Here is a 20,189-nt window from a genome sequence, read left to right on the forward strand (position 1 = left end):
CACTTACATACACCCAGTGCTCATCCCAACAAGTGCCCTTCTCAATGCCCATCACCCATTTCCCCCTCTCCCCACCCCCCCCCCACCCTCAGTTTGTTCTCTTTATTTAAGAGTCTCTTATAGTTTGCCTCCTTCCCTCTCTGTAACTATTTTTGTCCCCTTCCCTTCCCCCATGGTCTTCTGTTAAGTTTCTCAAGATCCACATGTAAGTGAAAACATATGATATCTGTCCTTCTCTGACTGACTTATTTCACTCAGCATAATACCTCCCAGTTCCATCCATGTTGCTGTAAAGGGCATTATTTCATTTTTTCTCATTGCCAAGTAGTATTCCATTGTATATATAAACCACATCTTTTTTATCCATTCATCAGTTGATGGACATTTAGGCTCTTTCCATAATTTAGGTATTGTTGAAAGTGCTGCTATAAACCTTGGGGTACATGTGCCCCTACGAATCAGCACTCCTATATCCCTTGGGTAGATTCCTAGTAGTGCTATTGCCGGGTTGTATGGTAGTTCTATTTTTAATTTTTTGAGGAACCTCCACACTGTTTTCCAGAGTAGATACACCAATTTACATTCCTGGCAATCATGTAGCAGGGTTCTTTTTCTCCATATCCTTACCAACACTTGTTATTTCTTTTGTTTTTTAGTTTAGCCGTTCTCACAGATATGAGGTGATATCTTATTGTGGTTCCAATTTGCATTTCCCTGATGATGAATGGCATTGAGCATCTTTTCATGGGTCTGTTGGCCATCTGTCTTCTTTGGAAAAATGTCTATTCAAGTCCTCTGCCCTTTTTTTTTTTTTTGAATAATAATATTTAACTTGTTTAATTTAATGGATATGAGAACTCTGCCCCCAACAAATAGTGGTTCTCCATTCTTTTCTTTTTTTTTTTTACTTTTTTTAAATCTTTTTTTTCAATATATGAAGTTTATTGTCGTATTGGTTTCCATACAACACCCAGTGCTCATCCCAAAAGGTGCCCTCCTCACTACCCATCACCCACCCTCCCCTCCCTCCCACTCCCCATCAACCCTCAGTTTGTTTTCAGTTTTTAAGAGTCTCTTATGCTTTGGCTCTCTTCCACTCTAACCTCTTTTTTTTCCTTCCCCTCCCCCATGGGTTTCTGTTAAGTTTCTCAGGATCCACATAAGAGTGAAACCATATGGTATCTGTCTTTCTCTGTATGGCTTATTTCACTTAGCATCACACTCTCCAGTTCCATCCATGTTGCTACAAAGGGCCATATCTCATTCTTTCTCATTGCCATGTAGTACTCCATTGTGTATATAAACCACAATTTCTTTATCCATTCATCAGTTGATGGACATTTAGGCTCTTTCCATAATTGGGCTATTCTTGAGAGTGCTGCTATAAACATTGGGGTACAAGTGCCCCTATGCATCAGTACTCCTGTATCCCTTGGGTAAATTCCTAGCAGTGCTATTGCTGGGTCATAGGATAGGTCTATTTTTAATTTTCTGAGGAACCTCCACACTGTTTTCCAGAGTGGCTGCACCAATTTGCATTCCCACCAACAGTGCAAGAGGGTTCCCATTTCTCCACATCCTCTCCAGCATCTATAGTCTCCTGATTTGTTCATTTTGGCCACTCTGACTGGCGTGAGGTCATATCTCAATGTGGTTTTGATTTGTATTTCCCTGATGAGGAGCGACGTTGAGCATCTTTTCATGTGCCTGTTGGCCATCCGGATGTCTTCTTTAGAGAAGTGTCTATTCATGTTTTCTGCCCATTTCTTCACTGGGTTATTTGTTTTTTGGGTGTGGAGTTTGGTGAGCTCTTTATAGATTTTGGATACTAGCCCTTTGTCCGATATGTCATCTGCAAATATCTTTTCCCATTCCGTTGGTTGCCTTTTAGTTTTGTTGGTTGTTTCCTTTGCTGTCCTCTGCCCATTTTTAAAATTGGATTATTTGTTTTTGGTGTTGAGTTGCATAGGTTCATTATATATTTTGCATATTAACTCCTTATCAGATAGCTCATTTGCAAATATCTTCTCCAATTCAATAGGCTACCTTTTTGTTTTGTTGATGGATTCCTTCACTGTGCAAAACTTTTTATTTTGGTGTAGTCCCAATAGTTTCCTTTTGCTTTTCTTTCCCTTGCTTTAGGAGACCTATGTAGAAAAATGTTGCTGAGGCTGATTACTGCCTATGTTTTCTTTAAGGGGTTTTATAGCTTCAGGTCTTACATTTAGGTCTTTAATCCATTTTGAGTTTATTTTTGTGTATGGTGTAAGAAAGTGGTCCAGTTTCATTCTTTTGCATGTGACTGTCAAGTTTTCCCAACACTATTTATTAAAGAGACCATCCTTTCCCTATTGTATATCCTTGCCTCCTTTGTTGAAGATTAATTGACCATATAATTGTGGGTTTACTTCTGGGCTCTGTATCCTGTTCCATTGATCTGTGTGTCTGTTGGTACAATTTCTTAAATATCTGGAATAATTTACAAGTGAAGCTTTCTTGTCCCAGAGATTTCTTTGTGGGAGGATAGAATTAACAGTTCAGTTTCTTTCAATTTCTTCATAGATAACAGTTCAATTTCTTTCATAGATACTATGATATCTTTTATATTCATGAATTTGGTTATATGTGCCTTCTCTTTTTTTATGTGTTACTAGAGGTCTATCAATTTTACTGAATTTTTCAAAAAATGGATTTTTGGCCTTGTTTTCCTTTGTAAGATTGTTTTCTATTTTATTAATGTCTACTCTTTAGAAATCTCTTTTTATTCTTTTAGGTTTAATTTGCTCTGCTTTTCTAATCTATTGAATCTGATACTTTAGTTATTGATTTGCAGTTTTTCTTCTTATTGAATATGTACATTTAATGTTGTGTAGAGTCTTCTTTAAGTACTTCTTAGTTGTGTTTGCAAGTTCCGATGTCATGTTTTTATTTGTGCATTCTTTCCTCAAAATACTTTCTAATTTTATTTGCAATTTATGCTTTGACCTTTGGGTTATTAGAAGTATTACTGCTTAGGAGCTCCTGGTTGGCTCAATCCGTGGAGCGGCCAACTTCGGCTCAGGTCATGATCTCATGGCTTGTGAGTTTGAGCCCCACGTTGGGCTCTGTGCTGATGGCTCAGAGCCTAGAGCCTGCTTTGGATTCTGTGTCTACTTCTTTCTCTGCCCCTCCTCTGCTTGCACTCTCTCTCTTTCAAAATGAACATTAAAAAAATTAAAAATAATTAAAAATAAAGAAGTATTATGGCTTAATTTCCAAGCATTTGGAGATTATTGTCATATTGATTTATAGTTTAATTTTACTGTGGTTAGTGTGCTGAGTAATTTCTATGCTTTCAAATTTGTTGAGGCTTGCTATTATGAGTCACTGTGTTCAACCGTACCTCTCAAAAGCTGTATAAGTCCTCACCCTCAGTACCTGTCAGTGTGATATTTGGAAATAGAGTGTTTGCAGATTACCAAATTAAGATGAGGTCTTTGGGTGGCCCTAATCCAGTATGACTGTGTGTTTATAAAAAGGGCAAATTTGGATACAGAGACTAAACATACCAGAACACCATGTAAAGATGGAGGTAGAGATTGGGGGTGATGTGTCTACAAGTAAGGAACACCAAAGACTGCCAACAAACCCCCAGAAGCTGGGAGAGAGTCATGGAACAAATTCTTCCTTGCAGACTACAGAAGGAATCACTCTGCTGACACCTTAATCTCAGATTTCTAGCCTATACAACTGTGAGACAATAAATTTTTGTTGTTTAAGCCACCCAGTTTGTGGTACTTTGTTATGGCAGCAATAGGAAATTAATACACTTGCTTCACAATTCAGCAAATGTTTAGTTTTGCCAAATGTTCCATGGGTATTTGAAAAGACTGTTTTTTGTGCCATTGTTGGGTGCATTATTCTATACTTGTATATTAATGAGGTTAAATTTGTTTATTGTGTTCTATAGGTTTTCTAGAGCCTTACTGATTTCTTGGATGCTTGTTCTGTCAGCTATCAGAAGAGGTATGTTAAAATCTGTCTTAATGATTTTGGGTCTGCCTGCTTCTGTTTTAAGTGTTTAAATTTTTGTTTCATGCTGTGTTCTTAGATACCTATATATTTAAGATTGTCATATGTTCTTGGTAAACTGGTATCTATCATTATGAAATTATTCCTTTTTTTCTCTAGTAATATTTTTTGTTCTTCAGTATTTGTCTGATATTACTGTAGTTATACCAACATTTTTGGGGTGAGTGCATTGTATATCTTTTCCCAACCTTTCATTTTCAATCTTTCTGTGATCCTATACTGAAGATTTGTCTCTTGTAAGTAGCATCTAGCTAGGTAAAAAGATTCTGCACAGTAAATGAAACAATCAACAAAACTAAAAGGCAACCGATGGAATGGGCAAAGATATTTGCAAACTGGATAATGGGGTTAGTATCCAAAGATATTTGCATATCAGAAAAAGGGTTAGTATCCAAAAATCTATAAATAGTTTATCCAACTATATACCCCAAAAAACAAATAATCTAGTGAAGAAATGGGCAGAAGATAGTAATAGACACTTTAAAAAATATTTATTTTTAAATTTTTTATTTTTATTTTTATTATTTTTATTTTTCCCATATTATAAAAGTTTTATTTATTTATTTATTAAAATGAAATTCATTTTCAAATTGGTTTCCGTACAACACCCAGTGCTCATCCCCACAGGTGCCCACCTCAATGCCCAATTACCCACTTTCCCTCCCTCCCACCCTCCCATCAACCCTCAGGTTATTCTCAGTTTTAAGAGTCTCTTATGGTTTGCCTCCTTCCCTCTCTATAACTTTTTTCCCCCTCCCCCTCCCACATGGTTTTCTGTTAAGTTTCTCAGGATCCACATAAAAGTGAAAACATATGGTATCTGTCTTTCTCTGTATGACTTATTTCACTTAACATAACACTCTCCAGTTCCATCCACGTTGCTACAAAAGGCCATATTTCGTTCTTTCTCATTGCCAAGTAGTATTCCATTGTATATATAAACCACAACATCTTTATCCATTCATCAGTTGATGGACATTTAGACTCTTCCCATAATTTGACTATTGTTGAAAGTGCTGCTATAAACATTGGGGTACAAGTGCCCCTATGCATCAGCACTCCTGTATCCCTTGGGTAAATTCCTAGCAGTGCTATTGCTGGGTCATAGGGTAGATCTATTTTTAATTTTTTGAGGAACCTCCACACTGTTTTCCAGAGTGGCTGCACCAATTTGCATTCCCACCAACAGTGCAAGAGGTTTCCCATTTCTCCACATCCTCTCCAGCATCTGTAGTCTCCTGATTTGTTCATTTTAGCCACTCTGACTGGCATGAGGTGATATCTGAGTGTGGTCTGGATTTGTATTTCCCTGATGAGGAGTGACGTTGAGCATGTTTTCATGTGCCTGTTGACCATCCGGATGTCTTCTTTAGAGAAGTGTCTATTCATGTTTTCTGCCCATTTCTTCACTGGGTTATTTGTTTTTTGGGTGTGGAGTTTGGTGAGTTCTTTATAGATTTTGGATACTAGCTCTTTGTCCGATATGTCATTTGCAAATATCTTTTTCCATTCTGTCAGTTGCCTTTTAGTTTTGTTGATTGTTTCCTTTGCAGTGCAGAAGATTTTATCTTGATGTGGTCCCAATAGTTCATTTTTGCCTTTAATTCCCTTGCCTTTGGAGATGTGTTGAGTAAGAAATTGCTGCGGCTGAGGTCAGAGACGTTTTTTCCCTGTTTTCTCCTCTAGGGATTTGATGGTTTCCTGTCTCACATTCAGGTCCTTCATCCATTTTCAGTTTATTTTTGTGAATGGTGTAAGAAAGTGGTCTAGTTTCATTCTTGTGCATGTTGCTGTCCAGTTCTCCCAGCACCATTTGTTAAAGAGACTGTCTTTTTTCCACTGGATATTCTTTCCTGCTTTTCAAAGGTTAGTTGGCCATACTTTTGTGGGTTCAATTCTAGGGTCTCTATTCTATTCCATTAGTCTATGTGTCTGTTTTTGTGCCAATACCATGCTGTCTTGATGATTATAGCTTTGTAGTAGAGTCTAAATTCTGGGATTGTGATGCTTCCTGGTTTGGTGGTCTTCTTCAAAATTACTTTGGCTATGCAGGGTCTTTTGTGGTTCCATACAAATTTTAGAATTGCTTGTTGTAGCTTTGAGAAGAATGCTGGTGCAATTTTGATTGGGATTTCATTGAATGTGTAGATTACGTTGGGTGGTATTGACATTTTAACAATATTTATTCTTCCAATCCATGAGCATGGAATGCTTTTCCATTTCTTTGTATCTTCTTCAATTTCCTTCATCAGCTTTCTATAGTTTTCAGCATACAGATCTTTTATGTCTTTAGTTAGGTTTATTCCTAGGTATTTTATGCTTCTTGGTGCAATGTGAATGGGATCAGTGTCTTTCTGTTGCTTCATTATTAATGTATAAGAACGCAACTGATTTCTGTACATTAATTTTGCATCCTGCGACTTTGCTGAATTCATGTATCAGTTCTAGCAGACTTTTGGTGGAGTCTTTTGGGTTTTCTGTGTAGAGTATCATGTCGTCTATGAAAAGTGAAAGCTTGACTTCATTTTTGCCAATTTTGGTGCCTTTGATTTCCTTTTGTTGTCTGATTGCTGATGCTAGAACTTCCAACACTATATAGAACAACAGCGGTGAGTGTACTTCCCTGTTGTGCTCCTGATCTCAGGGAGAAAGCTCTCAGTTTTTCCCCATTGAGGATGATATTAGCTGTGGACTTTTCATAAATGGCTTTATGATGTTTAAGTATGTTCCTTCTATCCCAACTTTCTCGAGGGTTTTTATTAAGAATAGATGCTGAATTTTGTCAAATGCTTTTTTTTTGCATCGTTTGACAGGATCATATGATTCTTTTCTTTTCTTTTTTTAATGTGATATATCACACTGATTGATTTGTGAATAGTGAACCAGCTCTGCAGCCCAGGAATGAATCCCATTTGATCATGGTGAATAATTCTTTTTATATGCTGTTGAATTTGATTTGCTAGTATCTTGTTGAGAATTTTGCATCCATATTCATCAGGGATATTGGCCTGTATTTCTTTTTTTTTTTCTGGGTCCCTGTCTGGTTTGGGAATCAAAGTCATGCTGGCTTCATAGAATGAGTTTGGAAGTTTTCCTTCCCTTTCTATTTTTTGGAACAGCTTGAGAAGGATAGGTATTATCTCTGTGTTAAATGTCTGGTAGAATTCCCCAGGGAAGCCATCTGGTCCTGGACTCTTATTTGCTGGGAGATTGTTGATAACTGATTCAGTTTCTTCACTAGTTATGGGTCTGTTCAAGTTTTCTATTTCTTCCTGTTTGAGTTTTAGAAGTGTGTGGGTGCTTAGGAATTTGTCCATTTCTTCCAGGTTATCCAGTTTGTTGGCATATAATTTCTCATAGTATTCCCTGATAATTGCTTGTATTTCTGAGGGATTGGTTGTAATAGTTCCATTTTCACTCGTAATTTTATCTGTTTGGGTCCTCTTCCTTTTATTTTGGAGAAGCCTGGCTAGAGGTTTATCAATTTTGTTTAATTCAAAAAACCAACTCCTGGTTTCATTGATCTGCTCTACTGTTTTTTAGATTCCATATTGTTTATTTCTTCTCTTATCTTTATTATTTCTCTTCTTCTGCTGGGTTTGGGGTGTCTTTGCTGTTCTGCTTCTATTTCAATTAGGTGTGCTGTTAGATTTTGTATTTGGGATTTTTCTTGTTTCTTGAGATAGGCCTGGAATGCAATGCATTTTCCTCTCAGGACTGCCTTTGCTGCATCCCAAAGCATTTAGATTGTTGTATTTTCATTCTCATTTGTTTCCATATATCTTTAAATTTCTTCTCGAATTGCCTGGTTGACCCATTCATTCTTTAGTCAGTGTTCTTTAACCTCCATGCTTTTGGAGGTTTTCCAGACTTTTTCCTATGGCTGATTTCAAGTTTCATAGCATTGTGGTCTGAAAGTATGCATGGTATATCTCAATTCTTTTATACTTATTAAGGGCTGATTTGTGACCCAGTATGTGATCTATCTTGGAGAATGTTCCATGTGCACTCGAGAAGAAAGTATATTCTGTTGCTTTGGGATGCAGAGTTCTAAATATATCTGTCAAATCCATCTGATCCAATGTATCATTCAGGGCCCTTGTTTCTTTGTTGATTCTGTGTCTAGATGATCTGTCCATTGTTGTAAGTGGAGTATTAAAGTCCCCTGCAATTACCACATTCTTATCAATAAGGTTGCTTATGTTTGTGATTATTTTATATATTTGTGGGCTCCCATATTCGGCACATAGACATTTATAATTGTTAGCTCTTCCTGATGGATAGACCCTGTAATTATTATATAATGCCCTTCTTCATCTCTTGTTACAGCCTTAATTTAAAGTCTAGTTTGTCTGATACAAGTATGGCTACTCCAGCTTTCTTTTGACTTCCTGTAGCATGATAGATGGTTCTCCATCCCCTCACTTTCAATCTGAAGGTGTCCTCAGGTCTAAAATGGGTCTCTTGTAGACAGCAAATAGATGGGTCTTGTTTTTTTATCCATGTTGATACCCTACGTCTTCTGGTTGGAGCATTTAGTCCATTTTACATTCAGTGTTATTATTGAAAGATATGAGTTTAGAGTCATTGTGATGTGTGTAGGTTTCATGCTTATAGTGGCGTCTCTGGTAGTTTGTGGTTCTTGCAATATTTCATTCATAGAGTCCCCCTTAGGATCTCTTGTAGGGCTGGTTTAGTGGTGATGAATTCCTTCAGTTTTTGTTTATTTGGGAAAACCTTTATCTCTCCTTCTATTCTGAATGACACACTTGCTGGATAAAGGATTCTTGGCTGCATTTTTTTTCTGTTCATCACATTGAAGATTTTCTGCCAGGGAAATGGCGCTTTCCAGACCCTTGGTTCCCCCACCAAGCTTTGTCCTTCCGGGACTCACACCTCTCCATCACAGTGTCCTCTCGCCCTCCCCGCTCTCCCAGAGCAGAGCTGTTGACTTCTAACATTTCAGATGTTATGTCCTGTTGGCTGTCGGAACTCATGCAGCCTGGCCCCTCAGCTTTTGCAAGCCAGAATTTGGGGGTTATGCCTTGCCCGGCGGGCTGCCCCTCCACCACCTGGCTCCCTCCCGCCAGTCCGTGTAAGCACGTACCGCCTCTCCGCTCTTCCTACCCTCTTCCGTGGGCCTCTTGTCTACGCTTGGCTCCAGAGAGCCCATTTTGCTAGTCTTCTGGTGGTTTTCTGGGTTATTTAGGCAGATTTGGGTGGAATCTAAGTGATCAGCAGGATGAGGTGAGCCCAGCATCCTCCCCTGCTGCCATCTTCCCTAATCACCATCAAATTTTTATTTTTATTTTTATTTTCTTGAGAGAGAGAAAGCACAAGTGGGGGAGGGGCAGAGAGAGATGAAGACAGGGGATCCAAAGTGTGCTCTGTGCTGACAGCAGACAGCCCAATGTGGGGCTCATTTTCACCAACTGTGTGATCTTGACCTTAGCCAAAGTCAGACACTCAACTGACTGAGCCACCAATAGATGCTTTTCTGAAGAAGACATCCAAATGGCCAACAAACACATGAAAAGCTGCTCCACATCACTCATCATCAGGAAAATACAAATCAAAACCACAATGAGATACCACCTCGCACCTGTCAGAATGGCTAAACTTAACAACTCAAGAAACAACAGATGTTGGCAAGGAGAAAGGGTAACACTTTTGCACTGTTGGTGGGAATGCAAACTGGTACAGTCACTCAGTATGGAGGTTCCTCAAAAAAATTACAAATAGAACTACCTTACAACGCAGCAGTTGCACTACTAGGTATTAATCCAAAGGATACAAAAATGTGGATTTGAAGGGGTACATGCACCCCAACGTTTATAGCAGCACTGTCAACAATAACCAAATTAGAGAAAGAGCCCAAATACCCTTTGACTAATGAACGATAAAGAAGATATGGTGTATATATACAATGGAATACGACTTGGCAATCAAAAAGAATGAATTCTTGCCATTTGCAACAATGGATGGAAGTAGAGTGTATTATGCTAAGTTAGTCAGAGAAAGACAAGTATCACATGATTTCACTCATATGTGGAATTTAAGAAACACAACAGATGAATATAGGGGAAGGAAAGGAACGATAAGATAAAAACAGAGAGAAGGGCAACCATAAGAGACTTTAAATACAGAGAACAAACCGAGGGTTGCTGGAGGGGTGGTGGACTGGGAGATGGCCTAAATGGGTGATGGGCATTAAGGAAGGCACTTTGCAGGATGAGCCCTGGGTGTTCTATGTAAGTGATGAATCTCCGGGTTCTACTCCTGAAACTAATACTGCACTGTATGGTAACTAACTTGAACTTAAATGAAAAAAATTTTAAAAATAGGTAGCATCTAGCTTTTTAAAAATTCAATTTGATTTTTTCTTTTAATTAGAGATTTAGCCAATTTATAAGTAGTGGAGTTATGGATAAATTTGGATTATCTACCATCTTATTGTTTGTTTTCTATTTGAGCTACCTGTTTTATGTTATTCTTTCTTTCCTTTCTTGTCTTCTTTTGTATTAACCAAAATAATTTTTTATTATCTTACTCCTATCCTCTGTATTAATTTGTTATTTCTATTTTTTAACTACTCTTTTTAAATTTTCTTTAATGTTTATTTATTTTAGAGAGAGAGAGCATGAGTGGGAGAGGGACAGAGAAAGACAGAGGCACAGAATCCAAAGTAGGCTTCAGGCTTTGAGCTGTCAGCACAGAGCCTGATGCGGAGCTCGAACCCACAAACCATGAGATCATGATGTAAGCCAAAGTCAGACACCCAACTGACTGAGCCACCCAAGCACACCTCCTTTACTATTCTTTTAGTAATTATCACAGAGATTACAACACACATCCTTGACTTATACACTTTAGTATAAATAATTCTACCATTCTGTTGATAAAAATAGAGCCTTGGAATAATTAAACTATATATAAACCCTTCCTGCCTTTGCATTGTTGTTGTCACTACTTTACTTCTCTCTATATTTTAAACCTCTCAAATTCAAATCTTAGTTAGTAAGGAAATGCTAGTTTCTTGACACTGAAATGCACCTTTCCCCAGCTTTACCTAAACTGGCATTGGCAAACTCAGTGGTAAGTTGGTTCTTTTTAGTTCACTCCTGAAAACTTATCCTATCTGCATACATTTTAGACTTTAACTGTACACTTTAGCTCCAGAAATTCTGATTTGACAACTATAATTTAGGAAATGATTTCTAAATTTCCCTGGTTTGGGTGTACCTTTATTGTCCTGAAAGCTGGAATAACAATTTTAAAACAAAGCACTTATCAGAGTTAGCAGTTGCTGGGACAGAAATCCATTGTTAACAGTGCAGTGTTTTGAGTGCTTCTTTGCACTGCTTCTTACTGGTCACCCACAGTGTTAGGGATTGGAGGACCAGGGCCCCCATTTTGTTCTTGGCCCACTTGAATACCTAGCCCCAAATTCTCAAGGTCATTTTTTGTTAGTTTACAAAAGTAACATTTAGATACTACGTCCCCAAATTTTTCTTTCAGTATCGAGCTAATCTACCCCTCCACAAAAGGGAAGAGCTATGATCTCTCAAAAAATTGAATCGGAGAGTCTCTGGACATGAGGCAAAGTGGAGATTTCAAGCTTAAAGGATAAGGAATATTTTTAAGCAGTGAGACAAACATTCCTCTTTGTTTATTTGGCTCCTGGAAAGCATCCCCGAGGCACTAGTTTTGAAACACTTTTCTGGAAATACTAATATCTTCAGAGTAAATATCTAGCAATACTGACATTTGAGTCTCCAGTGAAAAGTGGACTAACTACATGATCACTTTTTAGAGAAGCCATCCAGCAGTCATGTCCTGCTCATGCACATAGAACTCTTAAATTTTTTAGTGTGCCTCTCTCACATAAAAGTAGAAACCCAAGGATCATCAGACAGTTTTTAAAGAGACCTTAATATGAAGGGGACCCAAATAAGAGTACAACAACAAAAATGATGAACAGTAAAAAGAGCTAGAGGAAAAGAGATGATGCAAGGAAAAAGGTCAACCAAATAAACTATAATAAATATTTTTAAAGAGATAACACCATGTTGTAATAACAGGCAAGAACAAGATGCTTCATAAGAGAGTAACTGGAGATCAAAAAAGAACTCCTGGAAGATAAAAAAAATAGGACAGCTAAAATAAAAGAGTCAGTGAAAGGGTTGGAAGAAGAAATTGAAGAAATAATCACAGAGATAGAACAGAGGTAAAGAGAAGGAAAATAAGACATAAAGTCTAAAGAAATTAGAGAACCAAATTTATGAGACCCAGTATGTGATTCATAGGAATTGCAGAGAATGAACCTCCAAGTTAAGTTGAGAGAGAAGAAATTATATTTAAAAAATGAGGAATGTTTCCATAACTGAAGAAAATAACGCTCCAGGTTTAAGTGATTGAGTGTCCCACAAGAAATGAGAAATGACAGAACACAAGAAACATCATTATTTGGGATATTACTCTAGGTGATGGTTCTAAAAATGTCTGGAGAGAAGAGTCACATGCAAAAGATAACAAATAAGAATAGCATCTAATTTCTTAACCTCAACATTTGACAGCTAGATGACAGTGGGAAAAGGCAATTCTGAATGAAGTTAAAAAATTTTTTTTAAATGTTTATTTATTTTTGAGAGAGAGAGAGAGAGACAGAGTGTGAGTGGGGGAGGGGCAGAGAGAGAGGAAGACACAGAATCCGAAGCAGGCTCCAGACTCCGACCTGTCAGCACAGATCCTGACGCAGGGCTCGAACCCAGGAACCATAAGATCATGACCTGAGCCGAAGTCGGACGCTCAACGAACTGAGCCTCCCAGGTGCCCCTGAGTGAAAATGTTTCTTCACCTAGAATTTTATATTTGAGTGAAGTGTGAAGTTAGATGAACATTTTTTTTTTTTTGACATGCAAGATCTCAAAAACTTTACCTACCACATACATTTTATCAGGAATTTATCAGAGAATGTGTTCCACTAAATAAGTGAAAAAAACAAGAAAGAAGGGGCGCCTGGGTGGCTCAGTCAGTTAAGCCTCCGACTTCAGCTTAGGTCATGATCTCACAGTCCATGAGTTCAAGCCCCACATCGGGCTCTATGCTGACAGCTCAGAACCTGTAGCTGGCTTTGGATTCTGTGTCTCCCTCTCTCTCTGCCCCTCCCCTACTCATGCTCTGTCTCTCAAAAATGAATAAATGTTAAAAAAAAAAATAAATAAATAAAAGAAAGAAGAAGATACAGGATCCAAGAAAGAGAGGATCCAGTTTAGAATAGCGTGAATGGACAATTGTCAAATGATAGCTGTGCAACAGTCCTGGAGAAGCAACATGTGCAGAGAGAAGCAAGAGACTGGGGGCGCTCTGGAAGGCCAGTGTGTGGTTGAGAGAGAGAAAGAGAGAGAGAGAGAGAGAGAGAGAGAGAGAGTCAGAGTCAATGCAATATTTGTAAGACAGGCAAGGAAGATCCACCCTTTATATAATTGAAGACCATGAAAAACAAAAATGAAACAAGCAAAATATATAAAAATTATAATTCAAGAAAAAAAAATCAGGGGCGCCTGGGTGGTTCAGTCAGTTAAGCGCCAGGCTTCAGCTCAGGTCATGATCTCACGATTCATGGGTTCGAGCTCTGGGTCGGGCTCTGTGCTGACAGCTCAGAGCCTGGAGCCTGTTTCTGTTTCTGTGTCTCCCTCTCTCTCTGCCCCTCCCCTGCTCACGCTCTGTCTGTCTGTCTCTCTCTCAAAAATAAACATTAAAAAATTTTTTTTAAAAAGTCTGATGAAATAAAACCCGCATTTACATGTTGAAAAGTACACACCATGATTTTGGGAAAAATTTCCTGTTACAGTAATTCTAGACATGTCCTAACAAAATGATTATATCTTGAAGATAAAGGAAAAAAATCTGAGCCTCCAGGTGAAAACCCAAATCACTTACAGAAGGAAGAATGTTAGGGCTTTATCAGACATATAATGCAGACATTCAATGCAGAAAGTTGTTAAAGAACTTCTATAGGATACAAAAGGAAATATGTATGAACTAATGATTTCATATCCAACCAACTTGTTTTTCTTTTTAAATTTTAAAAAATTAATTAATTTATTTTGAGAGAGAGAGTAGAAGTGGGCGAGGGACAGAGAGAGAGAGAGAAAGAGAGAGAGAGAGAATCCTGAGCAGGCTTTCCTGATGTGGGGCTTGAACCAACGAACCGTGAGATCATGACCTGAGCCAAAACCAAGAGTTAGACGCTTAACTGACTAAGCCACCCAGGCGCCCCAACCAACTTATTTTTCAAATGTCAAGGACACATAAAAGCTATTTTGAACATGCAAGTACTTGTTGACTTATCCTGTGTAATCTGCTGGAGGATAGGCTTCAGCCCAAGAGATGATTGGAGAAACTTAGGCCCAAGAATGGATGGTGGGCACTGGATATAGTTAACTATAGACCTAAGATTAAATAAAAGGAGGAAATAAGATTGGAAGAGCAGTATCTAAATGTCATGTGTAAGCTATAGTATAAAACATCCAAACTATAAAAATATGAGAGAAAGAGGAAAGGGGGAAGAAAATAAGATAAGCGAAGTGATTGCCACACAGGTGGGAATTGAAGTATATGATGTAAACTGTCACATCCAATAGTAGAAGCCAACATAACGTTAAACACGCTAAGCTAAGTGCTAAATATATTATTCAGTGACACCACAGGAGCAGAGTACTCCCAGCAGCCAGATTTTGTTTTTTTTCCACAAAAGGGAGCAGGGCAGGCAACTTGGGAGAGATGGCTGGTTTCAGGTCTGGGACAGAGAATGTAGAATATAAGCCTGGAATAACTTGTTTTGCAGAAAACAAGTCAGCACTCAAGTGTAATGGAATCATGTCAAAAAGACACAGGAGCCAGTCTGGAGGGTTCCCAATGGCCAAAGTGGGACAATTTGAGGATCAAAAAAAACACCCCAAAACCAAAACCCCCCAAAACCCCAATGACTATAAATGATGAAAACATATTGAACATACACAAAGTCAGTAAATGTCTACTTGTACTGAGAAAAATCCCAAAGAAAACCTTGCTTACTAATCATTGGGGGTGACTACTACAGAAAGTTTTTATTCTGGATACAGTAATTAATGGGAAAGAATTAAGCACAGAGTAGGAATTTATATCAGGACAACTGTATTGTTCAGTATGGAAGAACTGAAGAATGTCTGCTAAAAAATAAAAAGAGCTGAGGAACTAGTTGGCCACAAAGTGTCACTGCCCAGAGCCACTACTAGTCCCAAGGGCAAAAATCAGAATTTGCAGTGGAGGGATGTGGTAATCACTACCTCACCCCAGTGATCAAATCAACATTCAATGGAGGGATAACCAGATGCCATGGGCTATCTCCAGCTGTGTTGCACGGTGACACACACAGTGTCATCTATGACGTATTCTTGCCAAAAATGTTTAAACAAAATCTCATTTAGGGCCTTTAGACCTAACTACAGTTGATAAGAAATGCAGAGGGTACAGAAAACAACAACAACAACAACAACAACAAGGAAACAAATAGACAAATCCAGAATGTGCCTGTTCTACAAGACAATTACTTTGGCCTCTTCAGTAACAGAAGAAGGGAAAAGGAGGGGGTGGCTGTTCTCATTTAAAAGGGACCTCAGAGACACATCTACCAAATGTGTGTATGGTACTTGATTGGACATTCATTCAGATAAATCAGTTATAAAAGGTATTTTGGGGGGTGCAGGTAACTGGAAAATTTGAATATAGACTAGGTATTAGTTGATATTAGGAGATTATTATGAATTTTGTTATGTATGAAAAATGCTATTGTAATTATGTAAACAGGTCCTCAGTTTTCAGAGATGCATACTGATATACAGGGGTGAGATAAAATATCTGGTATTTGAAATACTTTAGCAGAAGAAAATTAAAAGAAACAAATATTGCAAAATATTAACAATTTTAAAATCTAGGTGATGGGTATATGAGTGTTCATAATACCATTTTCTCTCCTCTTCTATATGTTTGAAGGTTGCAATAATAAAAATTTAAAAAACATTTTATAGCTAAAGATGTCTGACAACTGAAATGTCTTGTTGCCTGAACGTGTTTCTGGTTTGTCTTTGAGATTGGTGGAGAGGGAACTGGAAGTTATTGGCTAGAATAATAACATTGTTCCTTCACTGGCCGTGAGCTTCAAGGTCTTTTAATCACAAGGTTGGAAAGTGGCCAGCAGGACAACTGGCCAGGACATAGATCACGGGGTGTGACTGTCTTTCTGAGGATTTCTTTCTTAGTTCCTGTTTTAGGCTTTGAGTTCTGTGTCACTGGGTTCAAACTGTCCTGGATGAAGTCCCTTAAGCAACGGAGCCATCATTCAGATGGACTTTCACAGCTTGTGGCCTTCCCTAGACCCCTTGAGGGAGGCTCAGCTGGGATCAATTATTTGTTACCTTTAACTCTGACAGTCATTTATCCTCACATACTTGTATCTCTAGCCCAATAGAAACTTGGGGCTTGAAGAAAGCCTGAAGCTCCATAGAACTGTATCTTTCCCCGGAAACCCCAGATTTGGGGGGAAATGGACACTTTGGTATTTAAATAGTTGACATTCTAATTTTTAACCTCAGCAGATTATATACAGATCCACTGTTGTATAGAGTGAAAATTCAGGTGATCCTTCCCTTTACAGCTGAAGATCTTGAGATGCAGAAAAAGTAAGGAATTCATTAGTGGTAGAGCTGGGCCCCAACTGCCATCATTCTGAGTTCAAGCTCTTTCCAACCTAGCCTACTTCCTACTGAGTCATTCCAAATTCCTTGCCTCTATTCAGGTCCTTCCCTGGGGATATAAGAGGTTTTTAGATGTTTCCGTTCTCATGCACCTTGCAAACGACTTGGATAAACATTTAAAGGACCAGATTGTGTTTTACTTGAAAAATTGGGGGTGTCATGGCACCTACAACATAGGGCAACCTACGGAAGAGACAAATGAGTAGTGAGTGCAGATGTCAGAGGCTGCTGCTGGCAAAAAGGCATAGAGGGAGGCTAGCTGAGCCTTCAGGTGGTGTCTCAGTGGGATCCTCAAATTGTAGTCAATCTTGTAGGGCAAATAAACGGTTTTGTCTGTAATTCCAGAGACCACAAGACCATCCAGGCCCAATCCACCCAAGCAAAATTCACAAGAGATTTCTGTGTAAACCAGAATGCCATTTATTTATTTATTTATTTATTTATTTACTTACTTATTTACTTATTTACTTATTTATTTATTTGGTTTTCAATAGGAGGATATGCCTGTCCACAGGCCTCAAATATTTGTGCCTGTGTTCAGAGCATCCTCTCCTCAGGAGACAAAGAATCAAAACCATTACCAGCCTTTTGCCTGGTGAATTTTGAACCAGAGCAAAGGATGTTGGGTAGATTGGGAGGGTAGAGTATGTTAATGTGATCAGACCATCAACTCATCCAGTTCAGTGTCTTCATTATACCTCCTTTGGACTGGGGTTGGGGGGTAGGCGAATAACATTTACTAAAACTTGCTCTTTGGTTTCATGTGTTCACGTACGTTAGTATGGTTGATTAGATAATTTTTTTTCCTTCAAGTTTATTCATACCTTGATTTGATTCCTAGGTCATTCTTCCTGCTTTGACCAAGCAATTATCATGTCCCTTTAGGTAAAGATATTATGAGACTGTTTCTAGTTCAACTTCTAGATGGTAATTTAGTTCACAGTCCCAGGGGCATTGTTCTGTAGCTACCAGCCAGACACTGAGCAAATGGGGAGTGATCTTGGCCAGTGGTTCCCAGACAGGGAATCCCAGTGGGGCTATGACTGAGAGAAAGTTTTCCCTGGTCAGAAGTCATTTAGGAAGCTCTGCTTAAAGCTGTGTTGGCTCTGTCAGTCATTTCTCCATGGTTTTTACCAGTGCCTCCATCTCTGAAGGACCATTTTGAATAGGAGTCTCATGTTACCCATCACCTTGGCAAAGTTGTCTTCTCTCTAGGTGCCCATGTAGGATAAACCTATCCATAAAAAGGCATATAGAATGGTACATATATTTGGAACAATGGCTATACCACAAGTGGCTTCTAGAGTTATTGCTCTGACCTCACAGACAGCAAGCTTGAGACACATGGATGTGATGTCAGGTGAGATGGTGTGAGGTGATGATACTCAAATATAATATCAGATCAATAGTTGATACTAGAACTTTGAAACATATGCCAGTATGTTTTCAGCTCCAAATTAAATTTCCAGAAGCTAGAAATAGGCCAAGGTGTCTTATGGTTAATCCAGAATCAGGAAACCAAAGTTGAGTGCCAAAGCAGACCTATGTGATCTCAACTAAATAATACTTCAGGAGGCAGGAAAACACCTTGACTATGGATCAACAATGGCTCACGCACATCCTCCCATCCAGATGCCCATCGTCAGAGCCCACCTGGCCTCTTGGGCTGTGCTGAAACCTTTGTTGGCCTAACTGCCTCTCAGTCAGATACAATGAGATGCCAAAAGGGTGTTTGAAACACACCCTCCCCTGGCACCTGTGCACATGCTCTCTCTAGCTTGTCTCTCCCACTGGTCTACTGGCTGCGGCAAAAAACCTTGCTTCCTGAAAGAATGAACCACCCTATGAAACACTAGCTGCCATTGTGCTTTGAGCACACATTTCCCGCTGGGCTCTAGGCAGGCCCTGTCTTTCAGGATAGGAGGGCAGCGTGAGTCACTTTCCAGGTAAGAACCATCTGATATCAAGTCCTTTCTGGCCAGGTTCTGCTTGAGGTCTGAACCCACCCTGGCACCCCAAATTCTGATTAGTGTCAAAGGCAGAGGTTTAAGGGAAGGCTTATTGGAGAAAGCACAATGAAGCTCACTGTGGACGTCCACACTGGCCACAAGCTTCTGTTCGAAGAAGCCATAGGGACTCCTCCTGACCATAAAGCTAGTCTAGATTCCCAATGTCAAACATGGCCCTGGGACAGTGAGCCTGGAATTTGAGCTTGTTCTGGAAAAGAGATTTCAGCTGCTCATCTCCAGGACTGTGCCAGTCTGCAGTGACATTTCCACTGGAGTGCCACAAAATGTCAGTGTCAGGCCATCAGCTGTTATTTCTAGAATGGAAAAGACTCTCCTTTATTCTGTAATTGTATTGTTCTACTTTTTTGATGTGAAAATATTACTTTCTTAAATGAAATTATTATAATGACAAATGTTAGGTTTTTAAAAAAATGTATTCAATTAACAAAGTAAAAAGTTGGCTATTCATGTATCCCAATTAAAAGAAATAAGCATAGTCTGTGAAATTTCAAAGTGTAAGAACCACTGTTTTTTTGGTATTCCAAGGAAAAATTGGTTTCCCAGAGGCAGGGGACTTGAAGTGAGTGTTTTTAAGAAGAGGTGGGTTTAGAGCTCCTTGCTTCTAGATTCATTCAGCTCCTACTCCCTACATGCACAATTCCTTTATTAGACCTCATCTGCCCTTACTCTTGACCCAGTTTCCTCCTTATGTGGACCTGCTTCTCCAAGAACACAGTGAACTTGGCTCAGCAGAGCTGTAGTGTGTGTCCAACCCCATAGCTTATATCCTTTGATGTTTGCCCTTCTGCCTGACTAATGGACTCTCCATTCCCCTTCAGGACACAGAAGGGATGTCTCCTGTTCTTTCTAATGATATTTTTGGCTGACTACTAGGGGAAAGGATCACATTAATACATAAAATGTCCCTTGGAACAGATTCTAATTTGGTGATATGATTTGAAAGCTCTGTGTAACCCTCAAGTATCTTCCAGAAAGATACACTATTATGTTTAAATCCTGAGTCATTCTTCAGGGGTTTTCCAGAAAAAAAATTAAATCCAGTTGAAACTTGATATCCCCTGGGAGCAGTAGCTTATTAGCATAGTTTAATAGAGCTGAGTAGTCCATTATCATGAAAGAATTCATTTGATTGCACTGTTGGTGGGAATGCAAAATGGTGCAGCCACTGTAGAAAACAGTACAGAGGTTCCTCAAAAAATTAAAAATGAACTACCCTATGACCCAGCAATTGCACTACTAGGTATTTATCCAAGGGATACAGGTGTGCTGTTTCGAAGGGGCACATGCACCC

General features: G+C 38.9%; 1 long non-coding RNA gene across 1 annotated transcript in view; it reads left to right on the top strand.

Annotated features, from left to right (window-relative positions):
• Window positions 1–20,189, top strand: part of LOC123384562 — a 74,107-nt gene that overhangs the window by 36,385 nt on the left and 17,533 nt on the right. The window contains exon 3 of the long non-coding RNA XR_006595842.1: window positions 3,950–4,005. This is a non-coding gene — a long non-coding RNA (uncharacterized LOC123384562). The remainder of the gene's footprint in view (window positions 1–3,949; window positions 4,006–20,189) is intronic.

Source organism: Felis catus, chromosome A3 (assembly GCF_018350175.1).
Source record: "Felis catus isolate Fca126 chromosome A3, F.catus_Fca126_mat1.0, whole genome shotgun sequence".
In the NCBI taxonomy this organism is placed as follows: domain Eukaryota; kingdom Metazoa; phylum Chordata; class Mammalia; order Carnivora; family Felidae; genus Felis; species Felis catus.